At 39.9% G+C, this 13,336-nt stretch overlaps 1 protein-coding gene across 5 annotated transcripts in view; it reads left to right on the top strand.

Moving 5' to 3' along the window:
• Positions 1-13,336, top strand: part of VSIG4 (V-set and immunoglobulin domain containing 4) — a 256,225-nt gene that overhangs the window by 170,881 nt on the left and 72,008 nt on the right. The window contains exon 8 of one of the 5 annotated variants that reach the window (XR_008400142.1): positions 1,091-1,246. The exons of the other annotated variants lie outside the window; for them this stretch is intronic. The gene's annotated coding sequence lies outside the window, so the exon portion shown is untranslated. The remainder of the gene's footprint in view (positions 1-1,090; positions 1,247-13,336) is intronic. 5 annotated transcript variants of the gene reach the window in all.

Genomic DNA, 13,336 nt, shown 5'->3' with positions numbered 1-13,336 from the left:
ATGTGGCTCCAACCGCCCGGGTGCCTGCATCCATATGTCTGCCCCCATGCGCCCCAACAAGGGTCTCCAATTGCCAGGTGCCTGCCCTTCCATGTCCGCCTACCGCTGCAGCCTGTCCAGTGCTGCCCCTCCCAGATCCCCGGACCCTCGACTCACCTCCGGTGCTGCCATGAGCCGACTGCTTGCTGCCGTGCCCAAACCCGGAAATGATGTCATGTGCGCGACGCCAGGAAGTGACGTCACAACCGTGATTACCGGAAGTGACGTCACCCCCGCCCCCCACCGACCGGAAGACTTCGCCCAACGAGGAAGCACCGCCTACTGCTCCAGCAAGGACCACGCCGCCTGCCGCCGGAACACCTGCCGGGCCCCCACGGATGACGCCGGACTGCCCCCCACCCGCCGCGATGCTTGTGCTCGCTCCCGCCGAGAGGGCCTGAATCAAGGCCACAACCGCCGCCCGCGCCGCCTCCGGAACAGGTAAGTTAGGTAAGTACCCGTCCCAGGAGGAGGCCGTAGACCCACCGGAACCACTAACGAAAGAGGGGGCACCATGTGGGCCGCGATCCACGCCGCCCAAAGTTACAGAGGTAGGGAGGGACTCACTAGGCCACCAGGCGCATCCACGCAGTGCAGGCCCAAAGGCCCCCCGCTCAATTCCAAGCCCTCCTGCTCCTGGGCAACTAGCGCGCCCGCAGGCCCCAAATCGGGCCCGCCGGTCTGCCCACGGCCCTGTAAAAAACGCTCCTGATCCAATACTTCCTGCTCCGGCGCAACCGCAGGCCCTAAACTAGGCCCTCCGGCCCGCCGGCCCGCCCCCCGCCCTGGGGTAACCTGCCCAGCCCTAAACACCTCTGGGAGGTCGATCGAGCCATCCGGGGCCCCCCTCCTCCCCCCCATCGACTCCAACACCCCCGAAACCAACCCCGAATCGGAAAGACCCCTCCCCTTGGGACAGTAGGGAAAAGGGAGGGGGAGGATGACACTCCAGAGGGCTCCCCTAAATCCTGGGAAAGGTTGAGGACTACCCCCTGGGATGGACTAAGGCCTACCTCCCCACTGCCTAAACTACCACCTCTCCCCCTAACAGATACTCGCCATGACACTGGCGAAGACTCCCTCATCCGCTTTGGAGGAACCGACTGACGCCTAGGCCGCACCATCTTGCACCCAGAAAAAAACTTTCTCCAGCAGTTGCAGACAAAAAAAAAGGAAGTGTTCCAGCATCCATGCACTTTTATAACAGGTAAGAGTCCCCACCCCACGCATTGCAACAATTGTTGCAAACTCACACACGGTACAGCTTCACATTCCAGTCAGGCAGCATAACCCTTAAGACGTTACATGCACAAATATGCCTTCCACTACCAATATCATATGTTTTTATACATTCAGCATTGGAGATGTACTAGATATGAAATTACATGATTATCTCAAAATCAAAATAATAGTATAACTAATTATCAGCTGATATACAAATAAAGTCAAATATAAATAAATCTATATTATTATACCCCTTATCTTCTAATAGAAATATGTCTTTTAAATACATTTTTTTAAAGATATTATAAGTAGAATTGTATGGAAGCATACATCAGATAGGTATATTCATTATTACGTGTAATACACATATATATAGTATATATATATATATATATATATATATATATATATATATATATATATATATATATATATATATATATATATATATAATATATATATATATAATACACCCCATGTCTTAAAATGTGCATGCTCAGTTAAATTAAATGGTCACATATATGTTGACTAGATAGTTTATTAATACTAGCAAATAATAAGTATATTAAATATACGTTTTAAAAATATATAAGGGAATATATTTTCCCTTTATCTGAAAAATGGAACTACATTCCAGTTGCCTGTTACCCCCTCCGGTGTCCAATATGAGAATTGCAGCTAAAGGTATTCAATTGGGAAATTGAATAACCAATGGATTAGCAATTGAAAGCTAAGGGCGTAATCAGAGATTTTTCTATTGAATGATATAAAATTGAAGGTGGAGTTGGTCACAGACAAAAAGACTATGCAAAGAAAGGAAGACACAAAAACACACTTTGGTTTGGGCCTGGTTTGGAATAACTCTCTGTGTTTGTGATACCCTGTTTGCAAAAATACCTTCACGTATGACTTTGGAAAACTCTGATTGGCTGAACTCTCATATTGGTTACTGGTAATGTATTAGCCGTTATTTTATATTTTTAATGTTTTAAATCAAAGGTACTTTATAGCTATAGTTAAATTGTAGCTGTGATTTGTAAGTATAATTTATAGTTATAATTTACATTTTAGAGACCTATGTAGTCCATAAACAATTATATTAGTGCTAAGTAAATTTATTATTTAGAGGAAATAATTTAGTATTTTAAGGTTCATAGTTTAAACCGAAGGTACTGTGTTATATTATCACAATTGCATTTATTATTGTGGTTAAATCTCTGGTTGTTGTTAATTAAACATTGTAAGTTAGTAATCCATATTTTGGCATTGGACTAGTGTTGTTGGCTAATTACAAATGGTTCTTGTAAATTTAATGGTAGTATTTGATAATTAATTCCTTTTGAGTAAGGTAGATTTATAGATTATATTGTGTCCATAATACATAGGTACCAGACAATTTAATTGAAAATTAATATAGATATTTTTATAGCCTGCTTGATATAGGATATTGTAACAACTAGACATATATATTTGGTCATAATCAATACACTATTTTCTGCGTACATATAATCAATGTGTTTATAGAGATTAACTGGTCAGAATTCAGGATTCATTTAATTTGAGATTAAGTAATGATTTTTAATAATAATTTTATTGTCAAATTTATAAATACCTTGACAGTGTTATTTTGGAGTACACTACAGAGATTTAACATCTCACTGGAGTGTATTGCCAAGATTCTGCTATATTAATTGGAGATATCGCTGACAATAAACATAAAGAAAAATGAATCGCTAAAATAAAAAGTTTAAATGAGCAACTCCGCAATAATAACCCCCCTCCATTAGTGAGGAAAATAGTGGAAATAATAATGAGATTATGAAAACCCTAAAATAATTTGTGAGAAATGAACTGCAGAGTATTAGGGAAGAAATTAAACAAAGGACCCCGAATGGCTCAGAAATATACTTCCCAAATAGGCAGTCACCTAATGTTTTAAATTCATCGAATTTCTACACTTCAGTGGGAGAGGGCAGTTATTCTATTGAGTCAGAAGGTGGATCCAGCTACCCAGATAGCCCACATAATAATAATACACATAAGGGATCTCCCCGTGGTGCAGATAGGGTACACTCCAACCCAATTAATAAGGTCCCTAGGAGAACACAAAATGTACCACATTCTTAAACAGTGCAGTACCTGTATTCTCCAAAATGGGGATCATTCTATAATTGATCACTTAGAGGCCTATGAATATCCTTTATCTATACTAAATGTTAATAGTGAGCAGTCTAAAATTGAATTTCTGCTATGGGTATTTGATGGTAAACACCGGAAATTCTTTGCTTCACTAATTGACATGAATATCCATTTGTGGAGTGAAACAAAGCAACAGTGCAAAAGGGCAGTATGGCACTGCGGCAAAAGCTGCTGTATACAGTTTAAAATGTGGCCCCAACCAAAGCCCAATCAAATTCCTTTCTACACCAAAAGGTGCTTACAGTATGGCCGAAAACAATCCCAAATTTGAAAGCTCAGAATTTGTAAATTTATTTTATGAAGCATCACCCTCACACATGAAAGTAAATCTGGCTAGAGACTTTGATGATAACTGTTCATTGGATTGGCTGATCAGAGAGAGTACAAAATTATACTCTATTCAGCAGTTGAGTGAACAGGGGGTTAAAAGAGAAACAAGGCCAAACCCTAAAATTGTGGCAGAAACCAGGTGTCACCTAGCCCCCTAAATTTTTAATCCAAAAAAGAAAACTTATGTGGAAGTGGCCAGAGGAAACTGGCCATCCCCACAAAGTTTTGAGTCTGCCCCTTCCCCACCAATGGCTGAGGCGCAGAGTCAGCAAGCTGATAGAAGGGAATATACTCAAAATGGGGGGCATACCCAGATAAATAGGTATCCCCAAAGAGACAAATGCCCACAAGGTAATCAGTATCCCAGTAGAAGTAGATACCATAAGTGGCGCAGATACTCTCAGGATAACCAGACACCCCAATTAAATAGTACACCCCAGGATATTAACACCAGACATGTTGAACCCTAATGACAACTGCGCCAAAATAGACAAAATAGCTATGCTTCTGAGGGATACCAAGGAACTAGGAATCAATACCCTGGGGCATAACAAATTCAGTCCATGGGTAGCAATAGCTTGTATAATCAAGTCGGTCAACTAGGTACCCATCTGGCTAAATTATCTGAACAGTTTGCTAATATATGAGTCAAGCTCTTACAGCTCTGCAACCTAATAATCATTTTTTAGGGGTACGCCAGTGGCCAACAGTGCACCACAAGCATAAGCATTAATACTCAGATATTATCTGGGGGGAGAAAAATACCAAAGGGGATAATGAAAATAAATAATTATACTAATCAAATTCTCTCCCTACAGCCCAGCAACGGATGTATTAACAATATCTCTACACCAAGGGGATCCTAAATCCTCTAAAGGGGGCTATCACTCTCAATTCCTGGCAGAAATTGAGAAAATTAAGGATGATATATTTATCCCTATGCAAGTGCATGACCTTGGAAAACCAAAGTATGCTAAATTAAACTTAAAGTAGGAAGCAAGCTATATAAGTGAAGGCTTATTAGTGCAGATAACTAAGCCTAAAGTAATTAAATATTTTTCTCCCCAAGATCACTGGGTCCATTACCTAGATCAGTGTTTCCCAACCATGGTCCTCAAGTAGCCCCAACAGTCCTGGTTTTCATTATAGCTGAACCAATGCACAGGTGAAGTAATCAGCTAATCAGTAACCAACCTGCTCTCATCCATCAGCTGATTATTTCACCTGTGCTCTAGTTCAGCTATAATGAAAACCAGGACTGTTGGGGGTACTTAAGGACCGCATTTGGGAAACACTGACCTAGATGATAACTCTGAAAGCTATAGCATTATAGCTAAGTGTTTATTATCTATTCCCATGGGTAATAAATCAGTGAAACACCTCACATCTAGGCTTGAAGAACGATTTCAGCAAATAGTCGAAGAGCAAATCTCCTCAGCTAATGGCTGTTCAAGTGATGATGAACACCAACAGCTACGAGGACTCCTGAGGGAGTAAAAGGATATTTTTGCTAGGGATTCTTATGACTGTGGGACTACAGACCTGCACATTGCAAGAATCCAAACAGATCCCAATGCACCACCTGTCTTTGTTAAACAATACACACTTCAATATGCAGAAATCATAAGGACCTGCAAGAAAGGGGTATTATCAGACATGTGCACTGCTCTTATAATAATCCTATTCTAGGTACTCTTAAGCCCAATTGACAATGGCATCTGTGTGCTGATTTAAGACAGCTAAACAAACATGTATATATGTCTGTCTGGCCTGTACCATACATTGATCAGTGCCTAGGGCAGATGCAGGGAGCTAAGATATTCACTGCCATTGATTGTGTGCAGTGATATTGGACCATAAAGGTACACGAGGACCAGCATAAGCTAGCGTTTTCCTTCCAGAAGGTCCAAAATGCCTTCCAAAGACATCCGTTTGGATACATAAATTCAGGACATGAATTTGCTGCATTCATGCATAAGGCTATGCCTGATGCACTAGAAAGGGGGACGTTATCCTATGTTGATGATGTGTTAATCCAAAGCACAGACTTTGAAAAACACATCTCAGAACTTAAACATGTCCTCAGCCAACTTAAAAGGGCAGGTGTTAAATTATCCCTACAAAAAGCTCAACGGTGCTGTAATTGTGTCAACTTCCTGGGACATGGTTACTTCTGAAGAGTTAAATCCTCAGAAGAAAAAGGTTAAAGCCATAATAAATTCTAAGAACCCAACTAACTTAAAGGAGTTAAGATCATTCCTGGGTATGACAAATTATTCTATCAAATTTATTAATAATTATGCAGAATTAGCTAAACCACTGCTACATCTTCTAAAGAAAGATGTAGTATGGCACTGGAGTGAGGCTCAAGAGACAGCCATTAGAGAGCTGAAGAGAAAACTCACCCAAGCACCTTGCTTAGCTTACCCTAAAGGTGGTAAACCTTTCTACCTAGAGACAGGTTACACAGGTGTAAGCATGAGTGCTGTTTCATACCAAAAGCATGATAATTTAAGCAAAGTCATTGCTTATGCGAGCAAAATTTTATCTCCAGTGGAAATAAAATTTAGTGATTGCAAAGAAGCCCTCTTATCTATCTGTATGTGTTCTACAAAATTTCCATAGCTCCATAAAGGGTGAGACAATTATTGTAGAAATGGCCCACCAGCCTTTGCTATATTTGCAAAGTGATAGAATAAGAGATGGGAACCTGTCCAATAGCCGCATAACAGCTTGGACTCTCTCCTTACAATGCTGGCTTTTAGAAATTCGCTATAAGCAAAACAAAAATAATCCAGTCGCACAGGGGCTTGTTGAGCTCCATGACTGTACTGCTAAAGATCATGTGGAAGATTTATTAGAAGATGATTTCCTGGAGAAACAATTACTTTCCCTATATAAAATATACAATGAGGACCACTGTCAAACATTACCTTGGGTATATGTTGATGGTTGTTCTTAACATGTCACTATTGGCATTGGTATAGCTTGGGCAAACGGATCCCCAAATATTTCTGTAGGTTTCAACATTGGACCAAGATCCAGTCAAGTAGCAGAACTCAATGCTCTTTTAAAATCCATTTAAATGGCTATTGAACAAGCTATTCATGAATTTGTGATCATTACTGACTCAAATTATGTGCGTGACAGTTTTATTGAATACCTGCAACCTTGAAAAAGAAATGGCATGCAGAAAACTAACAAAACCAGTCAAACCTGGTAAATTGTTCTGTGAAATTGATGCATTAGCAGTTTCCAATGGGTTAACCATACACTGGAAAAAGACCAAGGGTCATTCCAGAATTCAAGTTCCTGATAAGCAAGGCAATGATCTTGCAGATTCATTGGCCAAACAAGGATCCATAACTGGAGAGTTCCTCAATATTGACCACTTAATGTTTGCAATTCAGGTAGAGGCCATTACCAGAAATTAGGCTAAACAACAGAATGAGCCTAACCGGTTACAATGGAGTCAAGAGTGTCCTAGTGAGGACCCGATCACTAGTCAAAAAGAACCCCATTATAGGTATTTTCTATAAACATATAGAAAACCCTGAAAACAACCTCATCTCAAAAGATGACTGTATTGGTAAGGAAGAACTTAGAATCTTAATGAAATCCAAATCACAATTCAAATTACATAATGGTTTGTTAATTAGAACCTTCAAAACAGGTATCCAACAATGGGTGGTACCTACCCAGTTCAGAGGTCTCATGCTTCAAAATGCCCATGATGCTCCCACATCTGGCCTTTGTGGTGCCAAATTAACATATGAAATATTGTGTGACTAGACCTTTTGGCCGCATACATTGAAGGATATTCAAACCTACTGTCAAGGTTGTTTAATCTGTCCACAGTCTCAACCCACTACACCAATGCATAGAGCACCATTGCAGAAAAGGGAGGATGGTAATGCCATGGTCAGATATACAAATTTATTTGATTGGTCCAGTAACTAGGTCATCAAGAGGTAAGAGATACATGTTGACAGTAACATGCCTGTTCACTAAATGGGTAGAGTGCATCAGTGCACCTAATTATAGTGCTGAAAAATGTGCAGCATTGCTCATCAACCACGTGTTTCCAGATCTGGCTTACACCAGCGAATGGAATCCGATGGGGGGACCCACTTCACTAGCGAAGTGATGACAACAATGTGGAAAATACTAGGGGTTAAAAGAAAGCTGCACATAGAGCTGCCTCTAGTGGTGGTGTAGAGCGTTACAACCAGTCCATTGTAAAAATCCTCAAAAAGTTCTTGAGTGAAACAGGTAAGGACTAAGATGTAAAATTACCTCTAGTCCTAATGGCATTAAGAGCAACACCAAGTAGTGCTACTAAGATGTCACCTTTTGAATTGATGCCTTGTAGAAGAATGGTTCTACCTCAACATTTACTGTACAGTACATCAGACCAGAACTGCTACACATCAATATGTGGATTGCATTTCCTCAAAGGAACATTTAGAAGTCCGCAACTGCTGCTAAACCTCAAGACTTCCAAAAAGGAGTATGAAATCCATGATAAAGTTTATATTTATAACTTTGGAAAGGATCAGGTTAAGGAGAATAAATTTCTTCCATCATGGTAGGGTCCTTTTGTCATTACTGATAAAATATCTCCAGTTGCCTATAAAATTAGGATCCCTAAAAATGACATTTTTATGGATAATGCCATCCTAGGTCCCATCTCCAAGTCATAGAGGGAGAATGAAAGGTCATTTCTCCAAATACACTAATGAATGAGTGTTGTAGTTTAAAGATGAATAAGCTGAAGAGCAAAAATATGAGGATTAAAAAATAATGGACTATCTTCTGGTAAGATTGTCTATAATGCACACTGTCAGTACACTCACCAATTACCACTGGATTATAGTCCATTCCAATACACGTAATTTCAATAGAGTTTATGTTGTATGGTTTCCCAAGATTAAAATCTTTAAATTAATTTGGCCTAAGAAGCCTATTACCTAGAGAGCCCCTGTGGATTGCAGCCTAGAAAGCCTAGAAGTCTACAAGTTAATCACTTCTTTGAAGCACAAGCTTCTAGGAAATATAAACATTTACAGTTAAGTGTTAATTATTCCATATTGAGTTAAATATACAAAACCTTAGACTCCTCGGGGACTATTTATCAAAGGTCTTGCAGACCTGATCCGACAGTGTGGATCAGGTCCGCAAGACCTTGATGAATGCGGAGAGCAATACGCTCTCCGCATTTAAAATTGCAACAGCAGCTTACAAGAGCTGCTGGTGCAACGCCGTCCTCTGCTGATTCACGGCCAACAGGCCGCCAGCAGGGAGGTGTCAATCAACCCGAGCGTACTCGATCGGGTTGATTTCCAGCGATTCCTGTCCGCCTCATCAGAGCAGGCAGACAGGGTTATGGAGCAGCGGTCATAACTGCTTCATAACTGCTGTTTCTGTCGAGTCTGAAGACTCGCCAGAAACACGGGCCCACAAGCTCCATTCGGAGCTTGATAAATGGGCTCCCTCATCTGTGTTAAAGGTATCTAAGGAAGAAATATCTTAACCTGTGTAATTTGAAAGATTTAAAGTTAAACCAATTGTCTATATAGTTTTCATATGAGTTAATATAATAATTACTGCTAAATATATAAATATATATATATATATATATATATATATATATATATATACGGTATATATATATATATATATATATATATCAAGAGGGTATAGTGTATGCACTCTCACCATTGTCCTGCAACAGCCAGGGTGCTATAGCAAAGAATATAGCAAAACAGTAGACAAGCACTCAATGGACTTTTGACATCAGTGTTAATCCTTTATTGTATTTGTGACATTTCGGGACCACAAACATCCCTTCTTCTGACAACCAGCACAAGTGAAAAAGCAAACTTTTATAGGCCTGAGTGACCCTCCCCTTCAGGTCTACCAAGCAGAGATAGCCATGTACAAAATTATCAACCAAGTGCACAAGCTTATAAATACAAAAAATATATGTGATCCATGAGTAAAACAAGTAATATATGAATAAAACATGTGAAACAATTAATCATGTGTATGGTGTAAAACTTAAAAGGGTAGATCTACCTTCCATTACGATGATCTTGGCCGGTGTGTAAATGCCGATATTAGTCAGCATGGCTACCAACACAATGTCACTGATTGGATCAGGAGAACAACACCCATCAGATATGACATCACATCTCCTATAACGCCCCCATAACACCAGAGAGCCATCACGCTCTCGTAAAATGTCATTAACTAAGATACCGACTCAGGCACATGACTTTATATAGCTCTCCATTACAAAAGAGGGATAAGTGTCACCGCCAGCCAGAACTAGCAAGCCTCCACAACTATATTACTGTGTCAGCCGACGTTGCTATCAAAACAAAGCCACTGATATGCTCTAATACACAGCACATACTGCTCCCATTTGCTAACTGGTATAGAGCTCCTCCTCCGATTGGAGTATATCATTCAAACCTTCATAAATGTTCAAATTTAAAATCATCTTTTTCTACTAATCACAACCTTAAATGGCCTATAATTTACAGCGCATAAACAAATAGAGTGTATATAACCCCTATGGTTATATCGCACATATCAACTGACAACCACAGACTGCACCCCCCTTGAAATGGAGCTGTCAGCAAATGGATCAGCAATGCAGTCTCAGCCCCTCATAGAATCTATGACACCAAAATCATCCATACGGTAACAGTGCCCAGTAGGACAAAGTTACATCTAGCTCAGGTGCTTAATAAGATCCAAATCTCTGTTATCGAAAAAGGTGTACCTGACAGCACCGTTAGCCGATGCAGCTGTCACCAAACAGAGCCACTAATATGCTCAAAAAGTCTGTCCCACACTGCTCCTATTCGCTGGCTAACGCTGCCACTATTCAACATCAATTATGCAAAACCACTTGAGCATCTATGTCACCAGAGTAACTCTCGAGTTGTCACAACACTGGATAGATAATAGTGTGCAACCGGAAAGCTCATGTGTTCCAATCACACTTACCCACTGGAATTGTAACAGCACACACACAACACCACCCCTGACCCCAAGCTGTCAGCCCCTGGTTCAACATAGGGGTCACTACCTCTCATAGAGAATGAACACCAATATCTTGTCCAAGTACTAGTAATGCCATGTAGGGCCAGATCACATTCACTTAACATGAAATATCCGTAGATGCCCAAATTCCCAATATCAAACACAGTGACTAAATTTATAAATCAGATGGCAAAAATAAACTAAATGCTCCTCTCAGGTGATCATAAATATATATATGTGAACAGGGACCTACTTCCCCAATTGCTATCAGCTAACAACGGCTGATGTCCATAATAGGAAAAGTGAGCCCATATACAACTAAATATCCTAGTGCAATATTATCCACCCATGGTCCATATTACCACAAATTAAGAATAAAAAACTCAAAAACACGACCCTCAGGTCATCGGTATAATAGTAACATGGTGATAAACCCAAAAGAAATAAAATTATAATAAAATAGGTCCTAAGAGAAAAACTCAAAAACCTAAACATAACAATACCTGCATGTGTAAAATGAGCCGCATGTGTAAAATGGGTTCTCATAGACCCCGATCAGGAATATAATCAACACTATATACCAGAGACCTGGATCTCTAATAGAAAAAAATAGAAAAAAATAGAAAATAAAATAAAATACAGAGGCAGAGCACATCATGGGGACCTCAGCCCGCCAAGGATATATTGAGGCCTAGTGAATATGGCTAAAAATTATGCTAAAGAACAGATGAATCGATGGACTCTCATAGTCATGAGATAAGTGCTCAATCAGAGATGCATCTATGGTGTCGTGGACTCTCAGATAGAATGAAGTCTGGTTATAAAATTTATCAGAGAAAACACTGCCATCCAGTGGGGACATTGAGACCCCTAGGGGCCAAAGTCCCCAGTTCATGTATCCATCTGGCCACTTTTTGCAATAAGAGTTTAGCCCTGTTTCCTCATCTTCTTGGAATGGGTACATGGTCAATGATCCTAAACCTAAGATCTGTGACTGTGTGGCCTGCTTCCAAAAAATGTTGAGCCACCGGTTAGTTGGATTTTCCAATTTTCAATGCCGATCTAATGCTTGAACGATGGTTCGCCATCCTCACTCTGGCATCATTATTGGTTTTGCCTATGTAGAACATGCCACATGGACAATTTAGGATGTATATAATATACTGTGTAGTACAGGTCAAGAAGTAGTTGATTTTGTATCTCCTTATGTGGTCAGGATGTTGGAAACTCGCACCCGTGTGCATACTATTGCAAGTCACACAACTTGTACATTTAAAACAGCCGCTCTTCTTTTTTTTTTTTTTTTTAAGTTTTAAAAGAGCTTTATTTATATTATTTAGGCATACACATCTTTCATTGAACGTACATACATCAAAAGAGTTGCATTATAGAATATCATCAATATGGTTCATTGTACATACTAAAAAAAATAAAAACAGAACGTGGTATACACATATACATTAAAACTTAAGTGCAACAGACCGCATTCTTTTAATCAGTGTATTTTTTTCCTGTTCCCTCTGGCTGTGATGCTGACCTCTCTTGGGCCATTTATAGAACAATAATAAGTAGTGTGGGGCTCATATAAGATAGGGGGATATAAATAGCGCAGTAAATCATTGCAGTAAAATATGTGGAGAGGGGTTGGGGGTGCTGAGACTGCAGCGCAGATCTTTATTTTCATTGTGTTTTTGGGTTCATATGCTTTGTTACTGAGGACCATTGGGAGCCACCCAAGCTAACCACCCATCTCAATGACGTCTTAACTATGAGAGAGTGTGAAACTGATATACCCCTGGAACATTTTACATCAATAACAAAAAGAGTGATAACTTTGCTAGGATGTGATAAAGCAAATAGCAGGAATTATGAATGAAGAATCCTTGTTGTTAAAACTATGAGGGGATAACATTACAGCATGGCTTGCAGTGCAGCCCTTGTCTTGAGGGGCTTAGGGAATGACAGGGGCTTATTGTCTGAACCCAGCTGAAGATTGACATAAATGTTTAGTACCTAAGCTGTTCTTACATTTTGCGGCTACGGCCGTAAGCCGCAGGGTCAGGAATGTAGATGTATAAAAACCTGAGCGACATCTTTTGCTTCATGCTCACAGGAATCCCTGTATAAATCATTTAGCTAGGGGCTCTATCTTGTTAACAGGACACTTTATCTTTGCCAGTGTGATGGGTTGTGTAGTTGGCAAGCGTTATATCTTAACCAGATGTGATTTTAACTATTATTATAACAGGGTAAACATGCATAAAAGGTGTAGAACATTGAGGCATAATATTATCTGGGGTTTCGCTACTTGTGGCAGTAAATACACTCAGCAAGAGGCAATATCATTGACAGCACATTCAGCCACCTCTCGCTATGATTTCAATTTGAATCTATTTCTAGAACTGAACATTCCGTTTCAATAAACCATTTTAATGTCCGGTATAAAACTATAACTAATAGAGAACAAGGAACAAAATTAACCATTTTAATG

The sequence above is a fragment of the Bombina bombina genome, chromosome 1 (assembly GCF_027579735.1).
Source record: "Bombina bombina isolate aBomBom1 chromosome 1, aBomBom1.pri, whole genome shotgun sequence".
Lineage (NCBI taxonomy): Eukaryota > Metazoa > Chordata > Amphibia > Anura > Bombinatoridae > Bombina > Bombina bombina.
Note: the sequence above shows the minus strand (reverse complement) of the source record. Positions and strands in the feature narration are given on the sequence as shown.